General features: G+C 42.6%; 1 pseudogene; it reads right to left on the bottom strand.

Annotated features, from left to right (window-relative positions):
• Positions 1-4,629: 4,629 nt before the first annotated feature.
• On the bottom strand, positions 4,630-13,250 carry LOC110542849 (polypeptide N-acetylgalactosaminyltransferase 1-like; annotated as a pseudogene).
• Positions 13,251-13,511: the final 261 nt, after the last annotated feature.

Genomic DNA, 13,511 nt, shown 5'->3' on the forward strand with positions numbered 1-13,511 from the left:
AGTTTCTAGCCATTTAGTTTGATGTTGGCTATAGGCTTGCTGTATATCACCTTTACTATGTTTAGATATGTGCCTTGTATCCCTGATCTCTCCAATACTTTATACATGAATGAATGGTGGATTTTATCAAATGCTTTCAGCATCTAAAGAGATTATCTTGTCTTTTTATTTCAGTTTGTTCATATGGTGGATTACAATGATGGATTTGCATGTATGGAACCATCCCTGCATGCCTGGTGTAAAGCCTACTTGGTCATAGTGGATGATATCTTTGATGTGTTCGTGGATTCTGTTTGCCAGTATTTTATTGAGTATTTTCGTATTGATGTTCAAGAGAGATTGGCCTGAAATTCTCTTTCTTTTTTGGTTCTTTGTGATGTTTAGGTATCAAGATGACTGTGGATTCATAGAATGAGTTTGGTAATGTTTCTTCTGTTACTATTTTGAGAGGTTTGAAGAGTATTGGTGTTTTAGCTCTTCTTTGAAAGTCTGGTAGAATTCTGCACTGAAACCATCTGGCCCAGGGCTTATTTTGGATGGGGGAGTTTTGATGAGAGCTTCTATTTCCTTAAGGAATATAGGACTATTTAATTGATTTACTTGGTCTTGATTCAGTTTTGGCAAGTGTAATCAATCAAGAAAATTGTCCATTTCATTTAGATTTTCAAATTTTGTGGCATATAGGCTTCTGAAGTAAGCCTGAATGAGTGTTAGGATTTCCTCAGTGACTGATGTTATGCCCCCTTTTCATTTCTGATTTTGTTGTTTTGGATAGTTCCTCTCTGCCTTTTAGTTACTTTGGCTAAAGGTTTGTCTATCTTGTTGATTTTCTCAAAGAACCAGCTCTTGGTTTCATTGATTCTCTGAATTATTTTATTTATTTCTAATTTATTTTTTTTCAGCTCTGAGTTCAATTATTTCCAGCCCTCTACTCCTCTTTGGTATGGCTGCTTTTTTTTTCCTAAGGCTTTCAGGTGAGCCATTAAGTTGCTTGTATGAGATGGTCAAATTTCTTCTTGAAGGCACTTAGTGCTATGGACTTTCCTCTTAGCACTGCCTGCATTGTGTCCTATAAGTTTGTGTATGTTGTCCCTTCATTTTCATTGAATTCTAGGAAGTCTTTGATTTTTTTCTTTATTTCTCCCCTGACCCAACTATCATTGAGTTGTGAGTTGCTCATATTCTATGTGTGCATAGGGTTTTTGCTATTTCTGTTGTTACTGAGGTCCAGCTTTTAGTCCCTGGTGGTTAGATAGGATACAAGGGATTATTTCAATCTTCTTTTATTTGTTGAGGCTTGCTTTGTGACCAACTATATGGTCTATTTTGAAAAAGATTCCATGAGGTGCTGAGAAAAAAGTCAATTCTTTTGTGTTTGGGTGAAAAGTTCTGTCGATATCTGTTAGGTCCATTTGATTCATGACCTCTGTCAGAGTCATTGTTTCTTTGATTAATTTCTGATTTATTGACCTGTCCTTTGTTATGAGTGGGGTGTTGAAGTTTCTCAGTACTAATGTGTGGGGATCTATGTGTGGTTTTAATTTCATTAATATTTATTTTACAAATGTGTGTATCTTGTATTTGGAACTTAGATATTCAGGATTGTAATGTCTTCCTGGTGGAATTTTCCTGTGATAAATATGATATGACAATCCCTATCTCTTTTGATTAATTTTGGTTGAAACTCTATTTTATTAGATATTAGCTCCTGCTTGCTTTTTGAGACTATTTGCTTGGAAAACCATCTTCCCGAGATTTTCTCTCAGGTAATGTCTATCTATGTGACTTAGGTATGTTTATTGTATGCAACAGATTGTTGGATCTTGTTTGTATATCTATTCTGTTAGTCTGTGTCTTTTTATTGGGAATTGAGTCCATTGATGTTGAGAGAGATTAATAACCAGTGGCTGTTAGATCCTTTGATATTGATGTTGACTGTGATAGTGTGTTTGTGTGCTTGACTACTATTACTTTTGCTGTAGTGAGGTTATTTATTTCCTGTGTTTTCCTGAATGTAGTTAGCTTTTCTGGGTTGTCTTTTTCCCTCTAGATTCTTCTGTAACACTGTATTTGTGTGTGGGTATTGTTTAAATTTGTTTTTGTCATTGAATATCTTGTTTTTTTTCACATATGATGACTGAGAGTTTTACTGGCCTGAAATCTGTGCTCTCTTCTGGTCTGCATGATATCCATCCAGGCCTTTCTGTGGCTTTCATAGTCTCTGTTGAGAAATCAGGTTATGATTTTGATGGGTTTGCCAGTATATGTTGCTTGCCCTTTTTCTCTCGCAGCTTTTAGCATTTTTTCTTTGTTTTGTATACTTACTGTTTTGATTATTATGTGGCAGAAGAATATTCTTTATTCTTTTTTATTTTTTTCTTATTAGTTATACTTTGTTAACTCTGTATTCCTGTAGCCTGCTCCCTCATTCCCTCCCCAATCCCACCCTCTCTCCCTCATCTCCTCCCTGTCCCTTTCCAAGTCCACTGATAGGGGAAGACCTCCTCCCCTTTCATATGACCCTGTTTTATCAGGTATCTTCAGGACTGGCTGCAAAGTCCTCCTCTGTGACCTAACAGGACTGTTCCTCCCTTAGGAGGTGGGGAGGTCAAAGAGCCAGCCATTGAGTTCCTTGTTCCCCTTACTATGGGAAACCAATTGGTTACTGAGCTATCAAGGACTACATCTGAACAGACGTTCTAGGTTATATCCATACATCGTCTTTGGTTGAATGTCAATTTCAGAAAAGACCCTGTGCCCCAATATATTTGGTCCTTGTGGAGCTCATATCCTTTCCCCATTATACTAACTCCCTTCTTTCATATGATTCCCTGTACTCTGCTGAAGGTTTGCTTATGAGTCTTAGTATCTGCTTTGAAACATGCTAGGTAGACATCTTTCAGATGCCTTCTGCGGTAGACTCCTGTCATACGTTCAAATGCACATCCCATCTATCTTTCTAAATGAGGATTGATCATCTTACCCCATGTCCACTCTCTTGATTATCTTCTTTACCTGTACATATTTCATTATGTTTATCATATCTTGTAGGTCTATATAAGTGAGTATATACCATGTTTGTCTTTCTCCTTCTGGGATACTTCACTCAGAATGATCTTTTCTAGATCCCACCATTTGCCTGCAAATTTCATGATTTCCTCCTTTTTGATTGCTGAGTAGTATTCCATTGTGTAAAAATACCACAATTTCTATACCCATTCCTCCGTTGATGGACATCTGGGTTGTTTCCAGGTTCTGACTATTACAAATAAAGCTGCTATAAACATAGTTGAGCAAATGTCCTTGTTGTGTACTTGAGCAAACTTTGGGTATATACCTAGCAGTGGTATAGCTGGGTCTTGAGGAAGCACTAGTCCTAATTGTCTGAGAAAGTGCCAGATTGACTTCCAAAGTGGTTGTACCAGTTTACATAGTTTACATTCCCACCAGCAATGGAGGAGGGTTCCCCTTTCTCCACAACCTCTCCAGCATGTGTTGTCACTTGAGTTTTTCATCTTGGCCATTCCTATGGGTGTAAGGTGAAATCTCAGGATTGTTTTGATTTGCATTTCCCTGATGGCTAATGAGGTTGAGCATTTCTTTTCTTTTCTTCTTTTTTTTTTTTTTTTTTTTTTTAGATTTAGAAGTTAAACAGAATTTTTTTTATTAATTACACTTTATTCATTTTGTATCCCCCCATTAGCCCCTCCTTCCTCCCTTTTCGGTCCCACCCTCCCCCCCCCCTTTCTGCATGCATGCCCCTCCTTAAGTCCACTGATAGGGGAGGTCCTCCTTTCTTTTCTGATCTTAGTCTATCAATTCTCATCAGAAGTGGCTGCATTGTCAGGGTTCTAGGTTATCTCCATGAATAGTCCTTGGTTGGAGTATGAGTCTCTGGGAAGTTCCCTGTGTTCAAATTTTCTTGTTCTGTTTCTCTCCTTGTGGAGTTCCTGTCCTCTCCAGCTCTTACTATTTCCCACTTCTTACATAAAATTGCATTCACTCTGCCTGTCAGTTGGCCATCAGCCTCAGCATCTGCTTTCACAGTCTGCATGGCAGAGGCCCTCTGTGGCAGGTTCCTAGGTTGTTTCCTATTTTCTTCTTTTTCTGATGTCCATCCTCTTTGCCTTTCAGGATGGGGATTGAACATTTTAGTTAATTTTTTCAAATGCATTTGACTATCACAGATAAAAATAAAACGAATGTCACTGGAAACAATTTCCCCACTGGGGCATAAAATCTATATAGAAATCTGATATTATACTATAACAAATTATACTTCTCATAACTCTGCTTTGATTTCCTTTAAACCCTGTTTGACATAATTTTTGTTGTTGTAAAAATGTTTTCATGATTCTGAACCTGGTTTCAGTTATTTTCCATTTAATTTTCTATCAGTATTTAATATTCCAGCTACTGATTCTAATCAGGAAATCTCTTCTTCATGAGGCACATCCAGCAGAAATGGCTGATGTGCACACAAACTGTGGAAGGTGCATTTATCTAGAGAGCACTCCTGTGCCTGTTTTGGAATCTGACGGCTATTCACCACTCTTTTTGATGAAGAGTCTTGTAAACATCAGTGTGCACAGTCTTACTACTTTGTAGTCTCATGTCCTGGGACAGGAAGGCTGGCTCACAACAAGTAAAAAGCTAGAGGAGTTTTAATGGCTGATAAACTTTATATTCCACAGAAGAAATTTTCCTTTTTTGCTACTTAAGAATGTGGCAGAAATGTATGCTGAAGTAGCCCAGTCAAATCTTTCTTTTTGGTTGTTGTAATTTGGTCTCAGAATATTTCTATTTCTGGAAGGGTGACATTTCAAAGAAGCCACTGCTAGGACCTGCTTCCAGTGCAGTCTCTAATGCTGGGCACCTGGCTGTCCTCTTCCATAGCTTTATCCAGGCACTGATTACTATTAACATGCTTCAGGGTTAATTTCACTGGTTGTACTCCCAGAGCTGGTTGCCTTTTAGATGGTGGCATTTGAGCATGTTAAGTTTGGAGACATCCAAACAAAGATCATCTGTTCTAAAATATTTGTTGGCAGCATAAGAGAAAACCTGATTACCTCCCATACCATGACAATCGAAAATTCCAACCTTTTCATTCTGTTTTCTAGCCATATTATCTAGACATTGATTTGTTTCCACTTTTGTATCTCTCCCAATGAGAAATAGTGACATGGAATTTGAGAATCAGGGTAAATATTTTCCAGGTACCAAGAAAAAAGTTTGCATTGTAGTTTATGTCTCAGACTAAGTCTTGATGATATATCTCCATAATCTACCTTTGTAACACCTGGAGAAATTACATAGAAGAAATTCTTGAATTCATCCATCCATACTTCTGCAAGGCGTCTGTTATTCTTATTGATAATCTGCCCTGTCCCTCCTGGAAATGTGTAAGGTGTAGCTTTCTGAAACACTTGGCCAATATGTGAGCATGTCACAATTTACAAAGTTCCTCCACACTGCCAAATCCAAAAAGAAATTTCTAGGTTTTCTCCTCCCCAAATATCCATTCCAGCATCCTATGTTCCAATTTTCTGAAAGTAATCTCTGTCTATTCAAAAAAGGCCTCCAACCATTGTAGGTGTTTTGACAGGAAGAATCCGGTCACCTTTCCTTCTGTCCATTTCTCTCTGGGGAACAGGATAACAACGGAAATTGAGCTTCCAGCTGAATCCACCATAGGTCATGTCAGAGCCTGCCATGTACTCGAAAGTATCATCGTTGATCAGATCAATGATAGGACACACCTGTCATGTTTAATACGGGCTAAGAGAGGCTCCAGCCACCCTGTGTGTGAGCATCTAAGAAAGTGATCACTTGGGCTTTGGACACAGCAGCTCCTTTTAATCTAGCTCTGATCAACCCAGAACGTTGTTCTTCTGCCTTCCGCTGCACCGCGCCTTCAACCTCTGCCTGCCGCGCCCCCGGGATCTGAGCGCTAGTTCCCGCTGCGCCTCGTACCGCCAGTGGGCGCTCCCCGGGCTTCCCCCACTCAGCAAGGCGCGCAGTCCTCGCATTCCTGCAGCGCTAGCTCAGCCTCTGCGGCTGCGCTGGGCAGGCTGGTGGGGTCGCGCTCACCGCTAGTCTGTGTGTTTTTAAGTGTGTATGTGTAAGCATGAGTGTGTGCTTGTGCATGTGTGTGTCCATATGCATTTCTGTATTAGTGGGATAGAGAGCACTGAATCACAACCATTGGACAATCAGGAAAGAGGCTGACTGGAAATAGAGCCCAGGGCTTTAATATGATGCTAGGCAAATGTTTCCCCACTGAATCATATCTGTAGCCCCCAATATCCTGTATCATTCCACAGCCAAAATAGCAAGTGAAAGTGTCCCACAATTCTCTTCCCTGATATCTTGTAGAATCTCCTGCCAAGAAGATTCTACTTTCCTTCTTTGGGTACCATCTGTGTGAAGCTAATAGCCCCCTGCCCTAGAAGTCACTATCTCAATTTACGTTCCCTGTGCCTTAGGCAGGAAATGGCAATTCTCAGGGATTGGGTTAGGACCTGATTTTGCCAAGTGAGAAATTTTAATAAAGATGTACATTATATATAATGTACATAATTATATATATTATATATATAATGTACTATATAGTACATTACAGGCTGCCACTGAAGCCATGATGATCCTCCTGTCTCAGCCTCCTCAGTGCTGGGATGAGAGGTGTTAGCCGCTTGCCAAGCAGGTTAGGAATACAGGAAAGGTAAGATTCTCTTGAATTATCTGGTGAGCCTGAAAGTAATGACAAAGACCCTTACCTGAGTAGGAGAGGAGCCAGGCTCACCTCAGACCCACCATGATCCTCCATGGCCTTTCGTGGATTGGGAGTACTTGCTTGCTTGACCACTTCAACCAAGCTTTGCAGCCCATTCGTGGAAACATAATGTCCTCCACATAATTCATGTTCTAGAACCATGCAATTGAGCTACAAGGAAAACATACAAAAAATTCAGTGATAAAAGTGAGTTAGGAGTTTCTATTGGGCTGTGTTCACACTCTTCACCTGCATGTAGCAGGCATGGTATAGTTGGATGCACCTGTACAGTTATGGCCACAGATGGGGTTCAGGTGTTTTTCTGGTGTGAAACCACACCACTGAGGATTTGTACAGTTTAACTGTGTCAGGCTTTCCTTATAGATATGGAAATCTAAATTCAATGTGATTTTCATTTTTTACAACATTTTTTTCTTTGTTTTCCTTTTCTCAAGTTTTTTAAAATAGCAAAACTGCCAGGCATGACAGTATATAACTTTAATTCCAGCACTCAGGAGGCAGAATGGAGGATCTTTCTGGGTTTGAGGCCAGTCTGTTCTACAGAATGAGTTCTAGGACAGCCAGGGCTACACAGAGAAACCGTGTCTCAAACAAAAAACAAGACAAAAGAAAATACAAAAATAATTGGATAATACAAAAATACTACAAGGGTAAATCTGGCTAGTGTGGCTTATAATTTAGGAACCTATAGCCTTTGTTATGTGGTAGATTAGAAAAAAAGGTGCCCAGATCTTTAAGCAAAACTTGGGTTTCTATGCAGGTGCTCTTGTTGACAAAGCCCTTGTGTTTGTGGTGGTCACCACAGAGCAAGGAATCTGCCAGACAATGTGACAACAGAAGAGCAGTGAAATGGTTCAGAAATCAAAATGTTGATGTCAAACCTGAAAAGCTGGAAGCCTTATGTGTGGAGAAAACCTACCCGTACAAGTTTTCTCTGATCTCTTCATAGACACACACACACAATGAGAATGCTGTTCAGCCCCAATCCCATGGATCCTTCAGTGGGGGGGTGGGGGGTGGGAGTGGGAGTGGAAGGGGGGTGGGAGGTGGGGGGAGTTGAGGGATGAGTTGAGGGTGGAGAGTGTCCTGAAACAATCCACATGTGGTGTAAAATGATTCCTCTGTGGGAAAAAATAAAGCTGTTCTGGCCTGATTTGAAACTCTCTGCATGGGCACAGCTTATTGGATATCTGCACAACTGCAAGCCTCTACAGAAGGAATTCCAAGGGAGATTTAAAATCTTGAATCTTAAATCTTGAATCTTAAATGGGGCCTGAGGCATAGGTGCAATTTAAAGCCATCTGTGTTGTGGGCAGTGTCCCCAACAATTGCTTACCTAAGAGCAAGAATTTAGAAGCAGTCTGGACCTGTGTCTGAAGTGGCAGACACACTTCATGAGTATTTTAGTTTTCCCAAGTCTATTTTAGTGCAGGGTGTCTGCCATGTCCCCAGTGCTTGGTGCTCAGAGCATGTGACAGGATGCTGAGTCTTGAGCTGAGGGACAGGTGTTCAAAGTAAGGGCAGGACAGTTGAGAAAAAGTGTAGGTTTTAAGGCAGAGGTGGTTGAGTGGTGCTTAGTAATAGGTAGAACAGAAAAAAAATCTGTTGCAGGCACCATGGTTGAATTAAAGTGGTCTTGGCATCACCAGACCAAGTGCTACTAGGAGAGTCCTTCCCTGCCAAACACACCAATATTAGAACCACTGGAATGATGATGTGTTCAACAGATTTTTTGTGAAAGAGGTTTATTAGATGAAGAGAGAGAGAGAGGGAAGACAGAGAGACATGATAGGAGGAAGGGAAGGGGTGCCCTAACAGAGAAAGAGTAGAGGGCAAGAAGGTAAGAGGGCAAAGAGAGCAATAAAGTAGTGGGCTGATCATTTTAAGGAGAAACTTAATCATGCCTGCCAAATGTGGCTACGTGGTGGGTACAAATGATGACATTATAGGTTGCTAGACAGCCTAAATACTAACACCAAGTATACTTAAACCCTTCAATAGTGAAGATATAGCACAATAACCAAGTTTTAACAGTGATAGATAAATGCCTCTAAAATTAATAGATCTTAATTTAGAGAACTGGTAAAAAGCTGTATGTAGTAGCCCCTGGATTAAGAGTTTTAAAACCAACAATATGGTAGTACAGTATAAAGTAATTTTAAAATTACATTCAAAATTTTAAAACCAAAGCTATTAGCCAAAAAGCCTAATGTTGAATCTGGATCACAGGCAGGTTGTGGTGGTTTAAACAGGATTTATACATTAATTCAGAAATTGATAAAGGCATAAGCTGTTAGACGTACATCTTAAATTAGTTTAATTTGAATAGACCTTGAAGTTTTAGCTTCATATAAAAATTACTTTGAACCAGGATTGAGTCATACGTATAGTATGTTGCAAAATATTACTTTAAATTTAAAGCTCCATAGCCATTTTAAGTGAGACTTGTTGCTTTTAGTTTAAAATGTATAAAATAAACAGATAGTTATGAGTAAGGAAGTGTTATAAATGTAAACCCAATGAGCAAATTATTTAAATCATTAGATAAAAATTTACAGTATTTTTAAATACCTTTTTTTAAAGGAACAGAGCGTACATAAATAAGGATGAAAAGAGTTTTAAAAGCTGGAAAGTAGGGCCTTATAGGTCAGAGATATTTTGAGAGCCAGTATTTGAGCCCTCAGCTTGGAGTTTTGCAGGAGTAGGGGAGGGGCTAACACATGGAGTGGGTTCTCTATTTTAAAGCAACACTGTTTGGTTTAAAACAGTGGCTGCACAGCTAGACCAGGGTGCTTGCTGATTGGTTCTAAACTCTCCGAGGGTGCATGGCAAGGCTGAGTAAACATCTGTGCAACTGAAAATAATCCCTTACTCATAAGGGCGAGAGAATGATGAAAATTCACTTACCAATGAAAGAATCAGACTAACTTTGTAACCTATGTTTCTTTTAATTGCCTTATAACTTATATTTGCAAGTTTTAGGCCCATGTTAATTAAAGCCTCTTACTGCTTCTCCAGAGAACCGAGGAATGTAAAAGTTCCTGACATTAGCCATCTGTGAGGGCAGAGATAAGGAAGAGAACAAGCAGAGATCTCTACTAAATGGAGAAAAAATCACCAGCTGGCACCAGTGAGATGGGCTTTGTTTGGAAACTGGGCCAAATGGCCCCAATCCTTCTCCTGACCTTTGATCCAAAGCCTGTCACCCCCACTCCTCAGAACAGACATGGGATGAGTTAATCACCCTCCCACATTTAACTGTGGATGGCAGGAAATTCCAAACTGACTTGAAGATCAGATATTTACGACAGGGCTGACTGGACCTAAGGGTGACCAGAACTGACCAATTATTTTAAAAGTTAGACACTTCATCCAACCCTAACTTGCCAAGAAGTCAGCCCCAGGAGATTCCTGCCTTGTGTCTTTTAAAAACCCAAGGTCTTTGTCTCCTGGACCACTCCTAGCTGACCAGCAGGGGTGACCCCTTTGCAATGGTCAAGAAGAATGAGTCTCTTGCGTTTTTGCATCGATGGATGATTAGTTTCCTGAGTTCTCTTCATATCTTCTTATATGTAGGCTCTTGTTGGGCCTAACAACCAACAGGGTTGAAATTCTCTTATTTGAAAGGGATGGTTGGGATGCAGGCTGTGTCTGAGTCCACAGCACCAGTTCCATCAGTTAAAAGTCTGGCTGGAGCATCTCAATTTTCCCAAACTCATTCTAGGGCAGCATAAACGTCTGCCTTGACAGGGTGTCCCACCACCCACGCCCTCCATCTTTTCTGAGATTTTCCTGTTAGCTCTCCCCCAAAGGCTGGGCACTCACCGTACTTCACCAGCCATAGCTTTCTCTCCAGGCCAGCACTCACTCATTCACTCACTCACTCACTCACTCACTCACTCGACCTTCATTTCCCTGCCTTAGCTCACTCCCCCTTCCCCCATGCAAGGTCACAATCATCCTTCTTCCATAGCTCTCCCCATTCCAGGATGCCCCGCGTGCAGGGTCGAGGGTTGGGGGGTAGGGAGGGCTGAAACCCTGACCATGAATAATTCTTGAGCAGCTGTCCTCCCTCGCAGACGTCCCATTCCTCAGGTCCTGCCTTGATCGAGGAGCAGCGGAAAGGCTACCACCCAATGTGTGGAGGAAGGAGTCCCGTCAAACTGTCCCTGCGGGGATGGGGGTGGGGGGAGAGACGAAACCGTCCCTCCTCAGAGGAAGAAACCCTAAAAACAGCCTTATTGGGAGGGAGGGCCTTGAAACAGTTCCGGGGTATCCTGAGGGGGAGGGGAGTTGCCGAAAACGTCCCTTTGGGGCACCCATGGAGGAGAGAGCCACAAAACAGTTTTTATGGGAGCTCGCGGTGCGGGGGAAGGCGCTTTACAAAATTGTCAAGAGGAGGAAAGGGGAGATAAGAAACCGCTCGGGGAGAGGGCGGAGGAGAGGGTGCAAAACCATTACTCTGGACAGCGTGGTTCAGCTCCAGTCCAGGAGACCAGTGAAGTGATGGAGGGAGGGCGTTGTGGGGGAGGGTCCTGAAAGCGTCCCAGTGCCTAGGGTTAGAAAAACCGTCTAGGGGACCTCGAAACCTCCCGGCCTGCGGAACCAGGAGGCGGGGCAGGGGACTCAAAGTTGAGGAGAAGACAGGTGGATCCTGTTTGCCGCCTGGGCCGACTGGAAACACTTTGGGGGACTGCGGGGAGAGGGGTGGTTTCCCAGGGCGGAAGACCTCCAAGTGGACTGGTGTAGGAGCGACCAGGTGGGGAGTGACAGCCGGCGGGGAGGGCTGGCTTGAAGTCCCAGAAAGCTCAATGGGTGATAACGGAATCCAGGACAACTGGAGACAACTGTCTGCTGTCTGGATGTGTTGAATGTAACACTTCTCTGGTTCGCTTGTTTGGCGGTGCCCTCTCCCTCCACCAACACAAACAAGCGAAAAACCTCAGTACTTTCATGAACAATATGGTGACATATTTGAAGCAGGAAGTTGACCATACCTGCCTATCTAAGGTACTCAAATAAGTCTAAGTCCAGATAGAGAACCTTGAAATGAAATCCTACGGGGTGAGGGGCATTGGTTGGTGTCAGGGTCATCCAATCAAATTTCAACATTGCCCTGTTAGCAGAGGGAGTTTCTGTAGGAGGCTGTTCCTGATCCTGAACACCTGGGACCCTGAGTGATAAGGACAAACGGACAAAGCTGTCTGCCTGACTTTTTGCACCTCACCATCCCAGAGGTAGTAAATCAACAATCACTCTAACAAGCCCACACAGGAGAATTAGGAGGGGCTTCTGGGCCAGGTGGGGCTCATCTGGGGTCAGGCAGCTAGCACTGCTGTCTGCCCACAGCACTGCCTGAGCTGCGCAGGCCCTATCAACGTGGTAAGGCTGAGAGCTCAGACTCAGAAAGCATAATGCAGCTTTTCAGACCCAGCTCCATCATCACCTCCACCAGACTATCACCATCACCATCAACTCACAGGCTGACCAGTGATAATAATGGTCGGATAAATCAAGAGACACCAGCTTTGACCCCTGGGGACCAGCAGGACTGGGCCCTGCTTTCGGTAAGTCACCTGCTTTTCTCCTATGGCTCTGGCTGTAGTCATGTGGTCATTTGCAAAGATGGTGGCTATCTTGACTCCTGTGGAATGGATGTTTGTGAGAGAGCAGAGGGCTTTGCCTTCTATTTCTGGTGATGGTCAGCTGTTGGGTCATGGTGAGCTGAGCATTGGTCCTTTGGGAAGTGATAATCACAATGACCAAAAGTAACTTTCAGAGGAGAGGTTTGTTTGGCTCACAGTCCATCATCAGGGAAGTCAAGGCAGGAAACTGGAGGCAGGTGCTTGTTTGCCATTTGAAGTGGGTTCTGGGAACAGAAAACTGGTCCTATGCCAGAACAGCAAGCCATCCTAACTGTGGAGCCATTGCTCCTGACGTTTTGGTGACACAGTTTCACTGTGTAGCTGAGAGCAGCCTTCAACCTCCTTTTGCCTCAGCCTTCAAACAAGAGACTGACAGACAGGAATCCAACACCACACCTAGTTCCCACTCTGTCAGGTAGAGTAGCTGACCCACAGTGTGTAGATCTGGGTGCTGTCTCCAGGAAAATTGCCTCCATCAGCTGCCCTTAAGCTGCATTCTGAGGATGGCATTTCAAGCCACATTCTTTTCAAAGGTTGTGTAGCCTAGGCCAGTTGTTGCAGTTCTTTGAGCCAGTCCTGGAGAGTACAGGCCCAGAAAGGAGAAAATACACTTGTAGAAACAGCTTGATTAATTGTGCTGTATGAATTGACTGTATGAACTTCCCAGGAACCAGCCAATGCAGGCTCCCCTCTCTCTTCCTAAAACCCACCCCTGATCCTCATCCTTCACATCTCCTCTCTACCATCAGCCACTCACCTTGACCTCTTGCCATACTGGATTCCATGTTTCCAGGAGCCCCACACACCATCATGGGAGTTGTAGCAATTGTGCCAGCAGATGTTTGTGCTGGAAACAGAACTGAGCTCCTAGGTAATAGCATCTAGTGCCAGTGCCATCATAACCCAAGATAATAGGTCAGAGTTACTGTTAGATGAATGTCCTGTTTAATGTGAGTTTGTCCTGGCAACTTACTGGCACACCTGTGAACACAGCTTTCACTTAGTCACAGGAGAAAATCCTGGCCAGACTCATATATTCTTCTTATCTTTGTGAAGAGAATTTTCTTTTT

This window comes from Meriones unguiculatus (assembly GCF_030254825.1).
Source record: "Meriones unguiculatus strain TT.TT164.6M chromosome Y unlocalized genomic scaffold, Bangor_MerUng_6.1 ChrY_unordered_Scaffold_23, whole genome shotgun sequence".
NCBI classification, from domain to species: domain Eukaryota; kingdom Metazoa; phylum Chordata; class Mammalia; order Rodentia; family Muridae; genus Meriones; species Meriones unguiculatus.